We start from the raw sequence: 14,503 nt of genomic DNA, 5'->3' as shown, positions 1-14,503 counted from the left end.
GATAATTAATAAAATCATAGGTATCGGGAAAATCGCTTTGTATAATATGAAGTTCAATGGCTTTGTTTAAACTGTTTTCCTATAACTTTACAAACATTTATCTATTTCATTTATAGGCACCTATATATTTCATGTTATATACAAACATATTTTGAAAACATATTTTTTAGCCATCAAAAATGGAATTTCCCACAAAAAAGAAGAAGAGGCTTTGTTCTTATAACAAAAATTGGGAGCAAGAACACGAATGGCTAGCTTCAACAAATGATCCTCATTAAGCGAGTTGTCTGCTATGCAGAAATGTATTTAAAGTTGGTTATATGGGCAACTTAGCAGTTACTTAGCATAACGACTCACAAGCTCATAATCGGCAAATTTTCAAAACTTCTTGATAGATTTCTTGTGAAAAAGAATACGAAAGAAGAGGATTTAGTTACTGCAGCTGAAATAACTGATATTTATCATTCAATTAAGCGTCACCATTTTTATAACTCATTAGATTGTAGCATGAAATGGAACTCTAAACTTTACAATTATTCAAAAATTGCACCAAAAATATCATGTGGAAGAACTAAATCTGCTGCCATTGTCGACCTCTGAAAAATTTAAAACTTGTTCGAGTCAATGGCATTTCGTTTTGAAAAGTGCTAATTTTAAGCTTTCAAATATTTTCAAGGTTCTTTCGTATGTTTTTTTCAGTGCTGAGGACTTCGGCAAATTCATAAAGGATTTTTAGTGTAACGAACTCGAAGTGGAGGGATGAGCGAAATAGATATTCAGTGTCATTCATAAAAAGCGAACCAATGATCTCCTTCAATTTTAAAGATAATTGTCTAGATTTTTCTGAGAGAATTAAAAATGATACCGAAGTTCTTAAGGCTGCGCGAAGTAGTACAAAATATGTTCAATGTGAATGATTTCTAGCTATTAAACCAGTACGTTATTTATTTATTTTATTTTTTTGCTTTTTTTCACCTACCTAAAATTACTTTAGCTTGATATCAATTAATGCACTAAACTTGCATTAAAATATTTGGATTAATTCATGCTTTTTATATCATCCATATCGTTCATTGTCCTTATATATCAATCCATATCCTTCCCCATAGAAAACCATGGTTTACCATAGTTTTCTATGGGGAATATTTTAAATTCTAAATTAAACTAAAATTTGCAAATATTTATAGTCAATATGAAAACCATAATTTTTAAACCAAAATATGAAAAATATAAACAAAATGTTTAATTATTAACTAAAAAATCATTCAGTTCTCCTTTTTTGCGATGGAAAGTGATGGAGTGAGAGTTGGAGAGTAGTAGCATTAATTATTTTTGAGTGTCCTTTAATCCAGTCATAGAAATCTGGCAACCCTAATCATACTCATCATACTGTATTATTTTCGCACTGGCACTTCTGTTATATTTGTTATTTTATGCTGTTTTGCTGTAAACAGTCGTGTAGATGTAAACATAGTTAAATATTTCTTTAATTTCTCGTAAAATTACAAATTATGCTTTGAATGTAAAAATAACTTATAATACGACAATAATATGTATAAGAGTATTACGATATGTATAAATTATAAGTGATAATATGTATAATTTATGTTTGTTTGTGTTCCCTGGTCAACACCGTAACTGGGTGTCTCTTAGGAGAAAATAAAGATAATAATGAACGATTTGTTTGAGAAGAAAGAACGTGAAATGCTTTTATAGTAGCTACCTATCTAGAACAAGTCTGTGAACTTCGCAGCGTTATAAGGCCAAACAAAATAATCAATACTGTTTCCACGTTGATCAACAAAGTTCTTAAAAGGAATTGGGGATGAGAAATCATATCATGCAAATGAACTGTTAACGAAAATAACTTGGTACACAATTCGCCAGTCCAGGGTGGTTTGCAGATGCTACTATAATTCTAGTGAAAAGCAATGTAGATAAGCAGTTCCCAGCATCAGTACTAAACCACGCCATTTTATTAGACAGTGAGCTCGCCATTGATCTTTTTAATTAAAGTTCACACTGTAATCAATAGTGAAAGAATTGTCATCCCATCCGGTAATGTGGTGCGAAATATTTATGAAAATTGTACTAGCACTTTTTTTTTTTTTTTTTTTTACCTCCGGAGTTTTCCTCAGTGTCATGTATGGCGTTATATTTTCTGAAAATCTTGCTTTACCCGGTATTTATTAAGGTGATGAGGACCTATATTTTTTATTACTATACGAAAGACCTAGAGTTTACTATGATTATAAAAGAAATAATCAACTTTGCTAATTTTTGGGTTACAAATTCATCCACTGAAGTCTCTTCCCCCCTTTTTCGATCCTAGTTATTCATTTTTATGTGCGTTTGCATATATATATACTAGAGGGCTTCGCTTCTTTTGATAAAGTAAAATAATACTTACAGAAGCTTTCGACACTGTGTATGTCTCTTCCTCTGTTATGAATACATAAATACGTTACAAGTGGAAATCAAAAATGGTACCGCGTGGTCATGTTAGATAAACATAGCGCGTGATCACGCTTAAACGGAAGCTTGTTTTACCACAGTAAAACAAGCTTCTGTTACGTATTTTAGTATTTGTCACATTACCCACATCTCTCTTCTCCCATTGGCTGAATAAATATCACTAGGAGGAAAATTATTTTAATGTATAGAAAGATATATATGCGCGCTAAGCGCCTATTTTCTTCATGCATGTCCTTCCGTCTGTCTGTCTGTCTGTCCCGTCGTCCGCATGTAACAACTTTACTTCCTGTGGAAAGATTTCATGAAATTTTATTTAGTTTTTTTTTTAGAAAGAAAGATTTGTCGAGCCATCCAAAATTTTATTAAAATCGGACAAATAGAAATTCATAGATTAAATGTAGCTTTAATGCAAAAATAATGTGAAATATCGCGACATTGATACAGTACACCATCCACAATACCGTGACCAATATTGTTAGCTTTAGACAAATTCGTGCATGCTTCGTGTGTATTGTTATGTAATGCTCCTGCACGTAGTGTTGCTTGTGAATACTGTATATATACATGCGTAATGTAAATTAAGTTACATATCAAAATTAAAATGTCAGCAGAATTGAACAGCAAAAACCAGTAGTTAAATAAAGAAACACCGAAAAGAAAAGGGAGGGGAGGACTAAAGATAAAGGAATACGTACCTTTACACACACACACACACGTGTGTGTGTATAAATGAGGATTAAAAGTATATGTGAGAAGAGTAATAAATATTACACAGTTATAATTAAACTAAACAGTCAAGTTTAGAAAACATAAAACTATACAGTTTTATTTATTAAGTGTTCTATAAAGTTATAATCTTAGTAATTAATTGATAAGAAGATAACTGTATTTACTTTTCACTTCTATTAATTACAGAGAAAAATAATTAATTTAAGAAAAAATCGGACTCCCTGAAATGTAAAATACCGTTAAATAACTTGTTTATTATTTATGATTTTTAGAACTTTTACCACTTTTAAGTTTCCCAAAACTGGGAACTTCTACCTCCCCGCTATCTGTCAAAGGTCCTGTGTGTGTGTGTATGCCATTATAAATATTTTTCTGTTACTCTGCACATTTGATTTTTTATTTAACATTTTGAACTCTATATTTGATGCATGAAATGCAAGAGAAATACCCTTCAAGTAACATTAAGCAAAAATATACTGGATGTTTCCGAAAATAAATTGTAGTTTAAAAATTTATACTGAAGAAAATGCCATTGTTTCCCACCACATGAAAAGGTAATAAGAGTATAATATTCATTCTACCCCACACGAAAAGGTTCCCTTGATATTATTCATTTTGCTTACACTGGTAATTGTGTACAGACTTCCATTTCAACAAAGATTTGTACTAAAGTTATCAGCTTATAGTTTTCACAAGCTGTGTTCAAATCTAAATGATATCCCTGAAACATATTTTCCACTGTTAACAATAATAATCTGTGTAAATATATTTCTTGACTAAATGTCTAAGAGTATGAAAAAGTTGTTTATGCTTGGGTAATGCACTTCCATAATTAAACGATGCATGCATACTACCTGGGTAGTAGAAATGACGGAAGTGCATTACCCACGCATAAACAACCTTTTAATAATTTATGTACTGTAGATGGAAATTCTTCTGACCCTATCGTATTGGCCATTCAGAAAATTTATTTATTTATTTAGAATCGAAGCCGGCACATATTTGTTTAGTAATTATTTTAATTAACAGCAAGGACTAGTTCTTCTTCAAACTGATTTACGGACTGGATCAATGAAGACCTTGTCTCTTATATAAGTCTAAAAATATGTCCAATTGGCAAACCTGGTGACTATGAAACGGATCTCCCTTTCCTTACTTTTCTGTAAGGAAAAGTCCTCCATGACCTGTAGAACGAGTACAGAGAAGGGCAACAAGATTGGTGAGAAGAAGAAAGGGATGCTTTTACCAAGAGAGGCTTAAGTTCTGCAAGTTTCAACATCTGGAGACTAGGCACCTGCGAGGTGTTCTTATTGAGGTGTATAAGGCCTTGAATGGTTTGGGCAGGCTCAGTGCTGATGGGGTTCTTCGGCTTGCTCAGATTAAGAACCTGAGGGGGCATAGATTTAAATTGAGGAACGACAGTTGAAGAATAGATGTGCGGAAGTTTGCCTTTATCGAGCGGGTAGTTGATTGCTGGAACAGACTTCCATCTGTTGTGGAAGTTGATAGCTTAAATAAATTTAAGGCTGAACTAGACAAACATTTGGAGTCACCGGATGGGAGAAATGGGAAAGCATTTTTTGGCTGATGCTGTATAAGCTTGCTTCCTTGCATCATATGCCTCAACTAATGCTAATGCTAATGACATTCGTGGGTTTGTTATTCATCATTATTGACTGGAGTAACTTAAAAAATCTCTTCAGTTAAAGTTGTAGTTAGTCAGGCAGAGCAAAATTTCCCTATGAATTATTGCAGGTTTTTCAGCCTTCAAAACACTCATTTGCCCTACACACACTTACCAATATGATACACTATGAATAATATGAACTGCACGCTATGACTGAAGTAGTAGACACGCGCCACCCCCTTCCCCCCCCCCCAAAAACAATGCTGCTTACAAGAAATGCAAAGTCAAAGTTGATCTACTCTCCACTGCAGTTTCCTCTATTGAACGGACTATATGCACCTGCAACATGCCTAAGAAACGAGATTTTGCCATCATGCAAAGAACAAATGACCTGGAACTCCTATTCTCCGTGGCTCATTGCACATTAACTTTACTATTGCTTCTTTCGTGGCGCCTTCGTAGCCAGGTGGGCAGGAGGAGCACACGCTTCTTAATTAGACCGGAGTTCGAGCCCGTGCCCACCAAATACGGAAAGGTCAGGGAATGACCACCGCATATCCCCGGAGCAATATGGCCTTAGTTGCTAATGCTCCTAAAAACCAAAACAACAACAACAGCTTCTTTCGTGTTTCAAACAGCACTTGATTTCTCAGAATTCCATATTGTGCAAGTCAGTTCAAACTCTATATACAGTGGCGGACAAAAAAAAAAAACTGCATCACTTGTGAATTTTGCAAATAATATGTTTTGCGCTGCATTGTGGGTTGCAGAAATGTTCGAAATGCATTTGTTAGATGGGATATATATCTCTGTTAATGAAATACAATAAAAAGACTCCACTTGATATACCTAATTGCCATAAATATCTTCCCAAAGGGTGAAATGCGTAATTAATAGAAATATGAGAAATCATGCAAATGGCAATCATGACAACCAAACATACATTTTATTGCATTTATGCGTACAAACTGAAATGACAAGTTAACGTAATAGTATTATGTACTGTAAATCAGCAAAATAAGTCCTCAGTATTTTGTTGTTCCTCCTCGAGCTGCAATTATAGCCTTGCAACGATCTGGCATAAAGTTAATCAACTTCTGGATATACGGTTGCCCAATTTCTTGGTACTACACCCTTACAAGGCTCTCCTGCAGCTGAATCTTACTTGTTGGCTTCTTCTGAGCAATTTTAGACGACATTATGTACCAGCAATTTTCAATAGGGTTCAAATGTACTCTGTTGCCGGGCCAGTCCGATACTGTAATGCCAGCATTTCTGAGGTATGACTGCACCTTAAGGGAGAAAAACGAGGGAAAACACCAAAACATACACCAATCTTTATTGATGTATGTATGCTTTAAGCCTTGTGAGACAAGAAGACAAACTCATCGTTAAATCTAAATAGAATAAAACTTACCAGTTTTGCTGTGTGGCAAAGTGCTGAGTCCTGTTGAAAAATGCAGTGGTGATGCCTAATAACAGGTTTCAGGCACTCCTCCAAGATAGCAGTGTAGGTTTCTGCATTCACCGTTCCGTTAATAAACTTAATTCGTCCCATCCTTTGTTTTTTATGCATCCCCAGACCATCTGACCGGCGGGGAACTTTACGGTCGGTGTTATGCAGTCAGGATGGTATGCCTCCGATTTTCGTCTTCTGACATATATGACACTCCCTTTGTAACTGAGGCAGCCCAGAAGACTGGCAGCATGTTTCTTTCACCTGTCTTCATTTTCGTCAGCCTCTGTATGAATCGCCTGTGGAGACGGAAATGGATCTCGTGGCGAGACTCGTCTGCGCTGCTGCTACTGTCAAAGAAACTCCAGGTGTGTTCGACCGTGTCCGCCAATCCATGCTGCGTCGGTGTCACGCATGCATCGCGTCTCATGGTGGAACCTTCGAGCATCTGTTGTAACATCATGAAATGCATCCATCTCGTACTCCACTGTTAATATTATGTCAAATAAATGTTTGTCACTAATTACGGACCCAAGAACCACAATCGGATATCTGGAAACCATTGTGTATCCTACCTTTCTGTATGCCTCTGAAATATGGGCATCCGCAGTACCTTCTCTCATGAAGCCCATCTTCGCCAGTGAATACTGGATATTGAAGTGGGCAACCCACAAACATCGACTCCCCCCTCAGCAGAGGACCACCAGCATGGCTGACCAACTCCAAATCCCGCGGCTGCCTCAAATATTCAGCATGAGGAGAACTGTGACCACAGTCAAAATGCTGGTTGGCAAAATCAACTCCCCTGACTTCTGGGATATATGCCAGTGGCATGTTCCACTTCCTTCCTTACGAGCCACCCCTCTTCTTCAGCTACAACGGAACAGGCTGAAGATCAGTGATAGATTCCTACCTGGACAAGTACTTCCTACAGTACAAGCCCTGCTAATGATCGGAGTTGACCTGCAGAAATTACAGGCGCTCGTTGGCCGAACTTGTTCCCCTTTTGTTTGGCCCCTGATGTCGACTCATACTGATATCTCCATCTGCTATCTCCTATGAGGCGCATAACGGCACGTCGCAGGCAAATCGACGAACTGTCTCACAAGAAAATGCAATACCGAACATCAATTTGGCACTGTGAAATATTCTGACTTGTGTGAATATGCTTAAATATGTGCTTTGTACATATGAATGTGTACGTACCTTGGTGTACTGTCTGCCTCATAACTATGTACATACTCATATCTATTGAATGGCTAATGCTACGTTTTTAATTGTTATGTAATCTTTTATACTGCACAAATTTTTATACTGTACATATTTTTATATTACCCTATATCATTGTCAAGCCCCTGGCCTCCTGGCTGTGGCGGGCACATTATTGTATCTGTATCTTTACTGTACAATAAAGATTTTCTTCTTCTACTGTTTTGTGTCATTTCTGTTTCTTGTGCCTCTGCTACTACTTTCCCGTGACGTGTCCGGTTATGGGTTCCTACGCGATTCACATTCCTTTAGATGTTACCTACCTCCCCTAAACGTTTGTACCAATATTTTTGAGACACCCTGTATATATAATGTGCAACCTAACTAGAATTGCTTAGTTTCGCCACTGTTAAAGATGCAATAAATTGTATAAAAAATTGCGTCCTTTTTAAGTCCTCTATAAAGGGACTCTTTTAAGTCCTGTATAAAGTTTTATAAATTTTCAATTTAGAAAATATTTGGTTTAGCATTTGAATTTATAAGCTATTAAAATCGTTGCCAATTATCACAAACGAAAAATACATAACTGAACAACCAGTCACGAAGTTGAAGAAAAATAATAGGATGAAATTCTTGCCATTTATTCCTCTTCTCTGTCACACTAACTGAGGAAGCAGATGAGGGAACTTTAGACTTACCTGAAGAATGGGTTAAAAGTCATCCGAAAAATTTAGTTACGTTGTGTTTTCCTTTCTCTTCTATTCAAAAATATTTTTACTGATAAAGTCTCAGTACTTTCTAATTGGTTTATTTATCTTCGTATTTCACTATAAAGTATTTAAGGGCAAAGGCCTCGTGCTTACGAGGTAGAATGACTAATACACATACTTCTTATTTCACTTAAAAATTAAGTGTTATATTTAATTCATGCATTTTTATAAATCTTAAATACGATAGTGGCCTAAGTAATTTTTTTCCATTTAGAAAACATGTTTTCAATTTTAGTAATCTATGACATTTCAACTCTTTTACTATAACAATGACAGCTACTAAAAGATACATCGTGTATCTTGATTTTTCTGTGGTGAGGTACTAAAAACACTAAAATACTTGAAAGAGTGCCTTCGTCCGTAGCACTGGTGGTAGAATCGCTGGCCTCCCCACACGTGTGGAAAAGATTCGAATCGCGTCGATGACTTGAAGAATTTTTATGGGCTTTTTCACAACGTAGCCGAGTTAGTCGGTCACGACTAACTCGGCCACGTTGTGAAAAAGGGTAGCATGGTTTTTTTATGTCGGTAACTTGGGTTTTTTTCCCCAACAAACAGAAATCAACCACAGAACAAACGCAATTTACAGATATCATATACGGCACAATATTGCCTAAGTTGCTGATGCCCCTAAACCCTACAACAGTGGTTTCAATCGGGGTGCCACGGCATACAAGGGTGCCGCAACAACATTCTTGGGGTACCGTGTGATTTGGGTTTAAGTTACTTAAAGTTATTATTATTATTTTGAAATTTATATATTTATTTCATTATAAAAGGGTACATTTTAAAGGGTACAGTACAATATCCACTGTACCGTATCTTTTTAATTTTGTGATGATCTATAATTGATCTTTATTTAGTACCTCTATATAAAGAATAAAATTATTATATAGGTATATATTAAAAGATCGAAAATCACTGTGTTAGGTATTTATTTTGTCCTAGGGATGCCGTGAAAAAATTACTGGGACACTAAGGGCGCCGTGAACCGAGAAAGGTTGGGAACCTCTGCCCTACAACAACAACAAACTTGAGTGTTAATTTGACCTACACAACTTTGGTTCTTACCGGCTTAGATTCCTCTTCATTCTGAAGAAAGCAGCATGTTGATAATATGAACAATTTAACACTTAATTTTTAAAATGTGTATTTTTCAGATGCCCTTATGAAAATAGATAATAATAATAATAATTTCAATAAAGTAAAGGAATGTAATATTGCATTATAGTATATTGGTATAGTTTTAATATCTGTAAAATAAAATACAGTACTAAGTGTTTCGTTTTTGTGCCAAGTTACTAAAGCTGTGAGGTGTCAGTGTATTGCCAGTTTGCCTGTTTTTCTTGATGAAAAGCTGGGTGACCGGGTTAAAACATTATAATCCTCGCCTAACACGACCATGGTGTAATAATAATAATAATAAATGCTTAAATGGATTCGAATCCAGGTCTTTTCCGCATTCTGAAGGACAGTGGTCATAAATAACCACCTTGGTATCGAGCGCCTTTCTTTTTTAATAGAGTATGGCCAAGTGTACAAAACTTAGATGGTGCCCCCGGATCAAAATGAGACTCCGTAAACTGGCGCTCTCACACGTCAGTACCAAGGCAGTCGCATGAAATCGTTTTAATACGCATTATTCATAGCACAAATATGATGAGCACTTTACCAGAAATCTGTCTTTGGTGTTCAAAAATAAATTATTGCTTCCTTTTGAGCAAAAAAAAAAAAAAGAATAGTTCCAACTCTTTCTATGGAATTATGTATTTTAAAAATTTGATCCACCTATGAATTTTTGAAATGCTAAAAAATGCTGCATATACATGGGACAGTCACGTCACTATGGGCCTTTATATTATTTATCATGGCCTTCCGTGTTGCTTTTGAATTCTAAATTCTAAGGCATCAGATTTCCGAATAACGACAACTACTCTAATTACTATTTACATCTAAACCGCAATAAATTATGCAGTTCTCTTCGTTACTTCCATGTGTGCTTCGCCACCTACTGAAAAAGCAAAGAACTAAATAAAACAAGTTCTGATATCAAACAACAAAAACTGTACTGGAGGATTAACAGCAGTTTGTTGTAAGATCTCGTTTTGTTAATGAGTTTATTATTTGTTGTTGTACTTCTCTTCAAGTATGAATCATTAGCGAGTAAGAATGTTAGTCTATATAACGTAGGAGGAAATTTAGTTGGCATTGCTGCACGCTACTGCTGAAAGTCAGTGGGAGGCTTAAAATGCATTTTCAGGCTACATGTTTGTTGGGAATTTACTGGGGCGTTTTCATGATAGCGAAAGCATTGAAAATAAGTCTTACTGAGATGTCCTCGAACATCCACATGATTATTAATTTTAGATTACGGAGTATCAGATATTTTAGCTAAAGGAGTAAGCAGCCCACACCTAAAATGAGATTTTCATCGCTAGACGATGCCCATTCACTCACCGATCCATGAATTACAGTGAGAGCAGCTCTTTATTATTATTATTATTATTATTGCTCTTATATTATTTCTCCCTGATTGGGGGTTCTACCTCGTGACGGGTATTGCTACCAAATACACAGGGTGGTTGTTGTTATGTCTGGTGTTACTGTTGGTCGAGGAACTCTCTGACTATCCTACAGGTGTTCAGGACTGCGACTTTCTGGAGTTCCTTGTAGGTGTTCGCTGGGGGAGACCTATTGCTGCTAGGCCGTTATGTAGGGTCTTTGGCACTATACCTGTGGTTGACATGATGATCGTGTTATTATTATTATTATTATTATTATTATTAGCCATATGGTGCAAGGAAGCCTGAGGCTTATGCTGCACCAGCCGAAAAAAAAAAAAAAAAAAAAAATTGAATTACCCTGAGAGAGAGAGAAAACAAGAGTCAGAAGTAGAAAGGAATCACCAAAAAAGAAAAGAATGATGATATCCAGCTCAGGACCCTGAGTGTGCCAAGCCCATACTCACCAGATGTGAGCCCCTTTCACGGACAAACGTGAAGGGGCTCACATCTGGTCCATATTTTATAGGTCCATATTTTTTATTGAATCTGTAAATGTGACTCGTAATCAAAATGTTCTGTGTAATTGCATGAACAGTATTATATACTGCTTGAGGCTCATACTCTGTACCAAATGATCACTTTTCAATACATTATTTTAATTTTTATACATTATTTTTAACTATCAAACTTAAAAAAAAAAAAATCCCAAACAGAATTATCAAACTTTGTTAATACTGTTTGGGATTTCCTAATAGACCTGTTTAGAAGAGTGATAAGTTAAGGATTTCCCGTAGCATAGCCACATCGCTGTTTATGTTAGGGGGTGGGCGTCGTCAGTTTTACAACTTCTTCAGCCTTAACTCACTAGTTGAGTTAGAAACGCCTGCTATTCATGAACTTGCCAAAATTCTGATTTATACCTTGAATTTGGCCTTTCGGATATCTTTCGTATTACGACTTTGGACAATATTTGTAATGAATAAAGAATATACCTACCGGTGGCGAGATCCGGAACTTTTATTCTTGGCCATTCCATGTTAGCTGTAATGTCCAGTTTCTGAAAACTATGTCTACAGGGTGTTTCAGTTAAACGTTTCAGAACTTCTAAGTTCTGAAACGTTTACCCCATTGTCAACAGGGGTACATCCTGACAACTCAAAATCATATAGCAATGTGGGGTCGGAAATGCTTTCCTGAAGCGGTGTTGTACACAGAAGCACCATAAAAAGAAAAGAGACCATAAGTGAGAAATCGTTTTAATAATACATGAAAAGAAGCAAAAGGTACATGGATTAAAGTAAGTGTTCGAAGTTTCTTCCACGGGCTACAATGCACGCCTCACATCTCCGACGCATGGACATCCGAACATTCTGGAATACTCCAGGCGAATTTCGAATTTCTTCGGCAGCTACTGCGATTCTTGCAACCAGCTCCTCAGCATTGTCAACAGGGGTGTCATAAACTAGCGATTTCATATGACCCCAGAAATAAAAATCAAGACATGATAGGTCGGGTGACCGAGCAGGCCAACGCACGGGACCACCACGTCCGATCCACTGTTGACCAAATGTGACATCCAGGTAGTTACGAACATCTCCGCTATAATGGGCAGGGGCTCCATCGTGTTGGAACCACATTGTCTGTTGCGTCGATGCAGAAATCTGTTCATCTCTCAAAAGTTGTGGCAATACTTGCTGCAGAAAGATCAAGTAGATAGGTCCGGTTAGACGACACGGTAACAGGTAAGGTCCGATGAGGTGATCTCCCATAATACCGGCCCATACATTGACCGAAAATCGAATCTGTGCTGCACGACGTCGTATTGCATGCGGGTTCTCGACCGCCCAGATATGGTCGTTATGCGTGTTGAAAATTCCTTCCCTTGTGAAGGATGCCTCATCGGAAAACAACACTTCAGCAGGAAAAAGGGGATTTGTAGCACATTTTCCAAGGTACCACTGTGCGAAAGCAATACGAGGTTGAAGAAACTTCGAACACTTACTTTAATCCATGTACCTTTTGCTTCTTTTCATGTATTATTAAAACGATTTCTCACTTACGGTCTCTTTTCTTTATGGTGCTTCTGTGTACAACACCGCTTCAGGAAAGCATTTCCGACCCCACATTGCTATATGATTTCGAGTTATCAGGATGTACCCTACCCCTCTTAGAAGCTCTGAAACGTTTAACTGAAACACCCTGTATACTTAGTATGACAATTTGTTCAGCAAACTAATTTTAATTCTGGTCTAAAAAAAAAAGCTTTAATTTTCCAGGAGATAAAACCATGCGATTCTTTTCTATGACCAATTAACTTGGCGATGTTGCCAAAAAAAAAAAAAAAAAAACTGATTAAAGTTTCTCCAGTGAAGATCGGATTCGAACCAAGGCTTTTTTTCACAGGGATGAAAATGGCCTGGGTTCGAATCCTGGTGATTGCTCATAACCACGTTGCAAAGCGCAAAGTTTTATTGTAATGTTACCTAATCAATGAGATGTTTACTGTTCTAAATTTATTGGGCGGTTTTTTAATTCTTAGACTTAATTGTTTTCTTGTTTTGCCTTTTATTTTGTCACATGCAGAGCCTATTTCATTTGTTTGTTAATAGTTGTTTGTTCTTTTGTTGCCCAGACAATGTTCACGAAGGAATTCTAAGATGTTCAGAAGGATTTCCAAGCTTGCAGTTCTGAAGAATTTAACTCTTTCAAACTGCTCAACTTTCAGTAATCGATCGAATGCAGACGGACGAATGCATCTTCTTTGATTCTGAGATCACTAGTACGTGAAAGGGTTAGTTATAAATGTAGAAAGAAAAGAAGATATAATTTTGACATCGCTTTTCTGTCCGTAGCTTTTACGAAATTATGTGAAGCAGTGGTAAAAAAATGTTTCTTCGATAAACTGACTTATAGATGGTTTTTCTTTTTTGGCACAAGATTCATCCAAAGGGCTAATTCTATAACGTTATAACTTCTAGTTCTATAACCAATGGTTTTCGCTCAACTGTTCCACTCGCACAACAAACATCAACATTTTGTACAGCCAGATTATAGACCTAAAAGGAAACAGATAACTCTGAAATCTTTACGGTATGCCTCATATATTTATCGTAATATACTTTTCGTAAGAAAAGTTCCATGTTCTCGTGGGATTCTTTCATGTGGACAGCATAATCGATTGGTATAGACTATAGATGTATGTATGTTTTGTTTCTATTGTGGAGCAGGATATCTTTTAGCATTAATTTCGAAGAGTCAATAAAAGCTTCCACTCGTCTGGTTTATGTTCTAGTCCACTGGAATCATACAGTCAATCAACATCGTTACACTAACAAAGTGAATCTTCCATAGCAAAATATGAAAGAAGTTGTTTTTGTCGTTTACAAATTACAGATATAGTTATATCTTTTTTTCGCAGTACCCTTTTGCCTAGATGCCAAAAGCTCTCCCTCTACCTTAGATAGGTTAAACTCACGCACACTTCGAATAATAAGATGAGGGTTGTTTGGGTCTACAGTATTTGATTCTGAATGCTCCTATGAATTGTTTCCATTGAGTCATTGGTGTTTGGTGTTTTCCTCTTCCAGTGACCAGGTTTCTGGAGGAACAGGTAAAACTTAAAAACAAAAAAAAAAAAAAAAAAAACAACAACGGGTATTGCTTTTTAAATATTAAGTAGTTTTTTTGTATATTTTAATACGTTGAATGTTTATTATTATTATTATTTTTTTTG

The 14,503-nt window shown here is 36.3% G+C and overlaps 1 protein-coding gene across 1 annotated transcript in view; it reads left to right on the top strand.

Moving 5' to 3' along the window:
• The window catches only part of LOC150075259 (glycine receptor subunit alpha-2-like), a 111,940-nt gene that overhangs the window by 27,091 nt on the left and 70,346 nt on the right, over positions 1-14,503 (top strand). The gene's annotated exons all lie outside the window — the stretch shown is intronic.

Source organism: Mastigoproctus giganteus, chromosome 14 (genome assembly GCF_048544385.1).
Source record: "Mastigoproctus giganteus isolate SK-2022 chromosome 14, ASM4854438v1, whole genome shotgun sequence".
NCBI lineage: Eukaryota > Metazoa > Arthropoda > Arachnida > Uropygi > Thelyphonidae > Mastigoproctus > Mastigoproctus giganteus.
The sequence above is the reverse complement of the archived record's forward strand: the minus strand, read 5'-3'. Positions and strand labels throughout refer to the sequence as shown.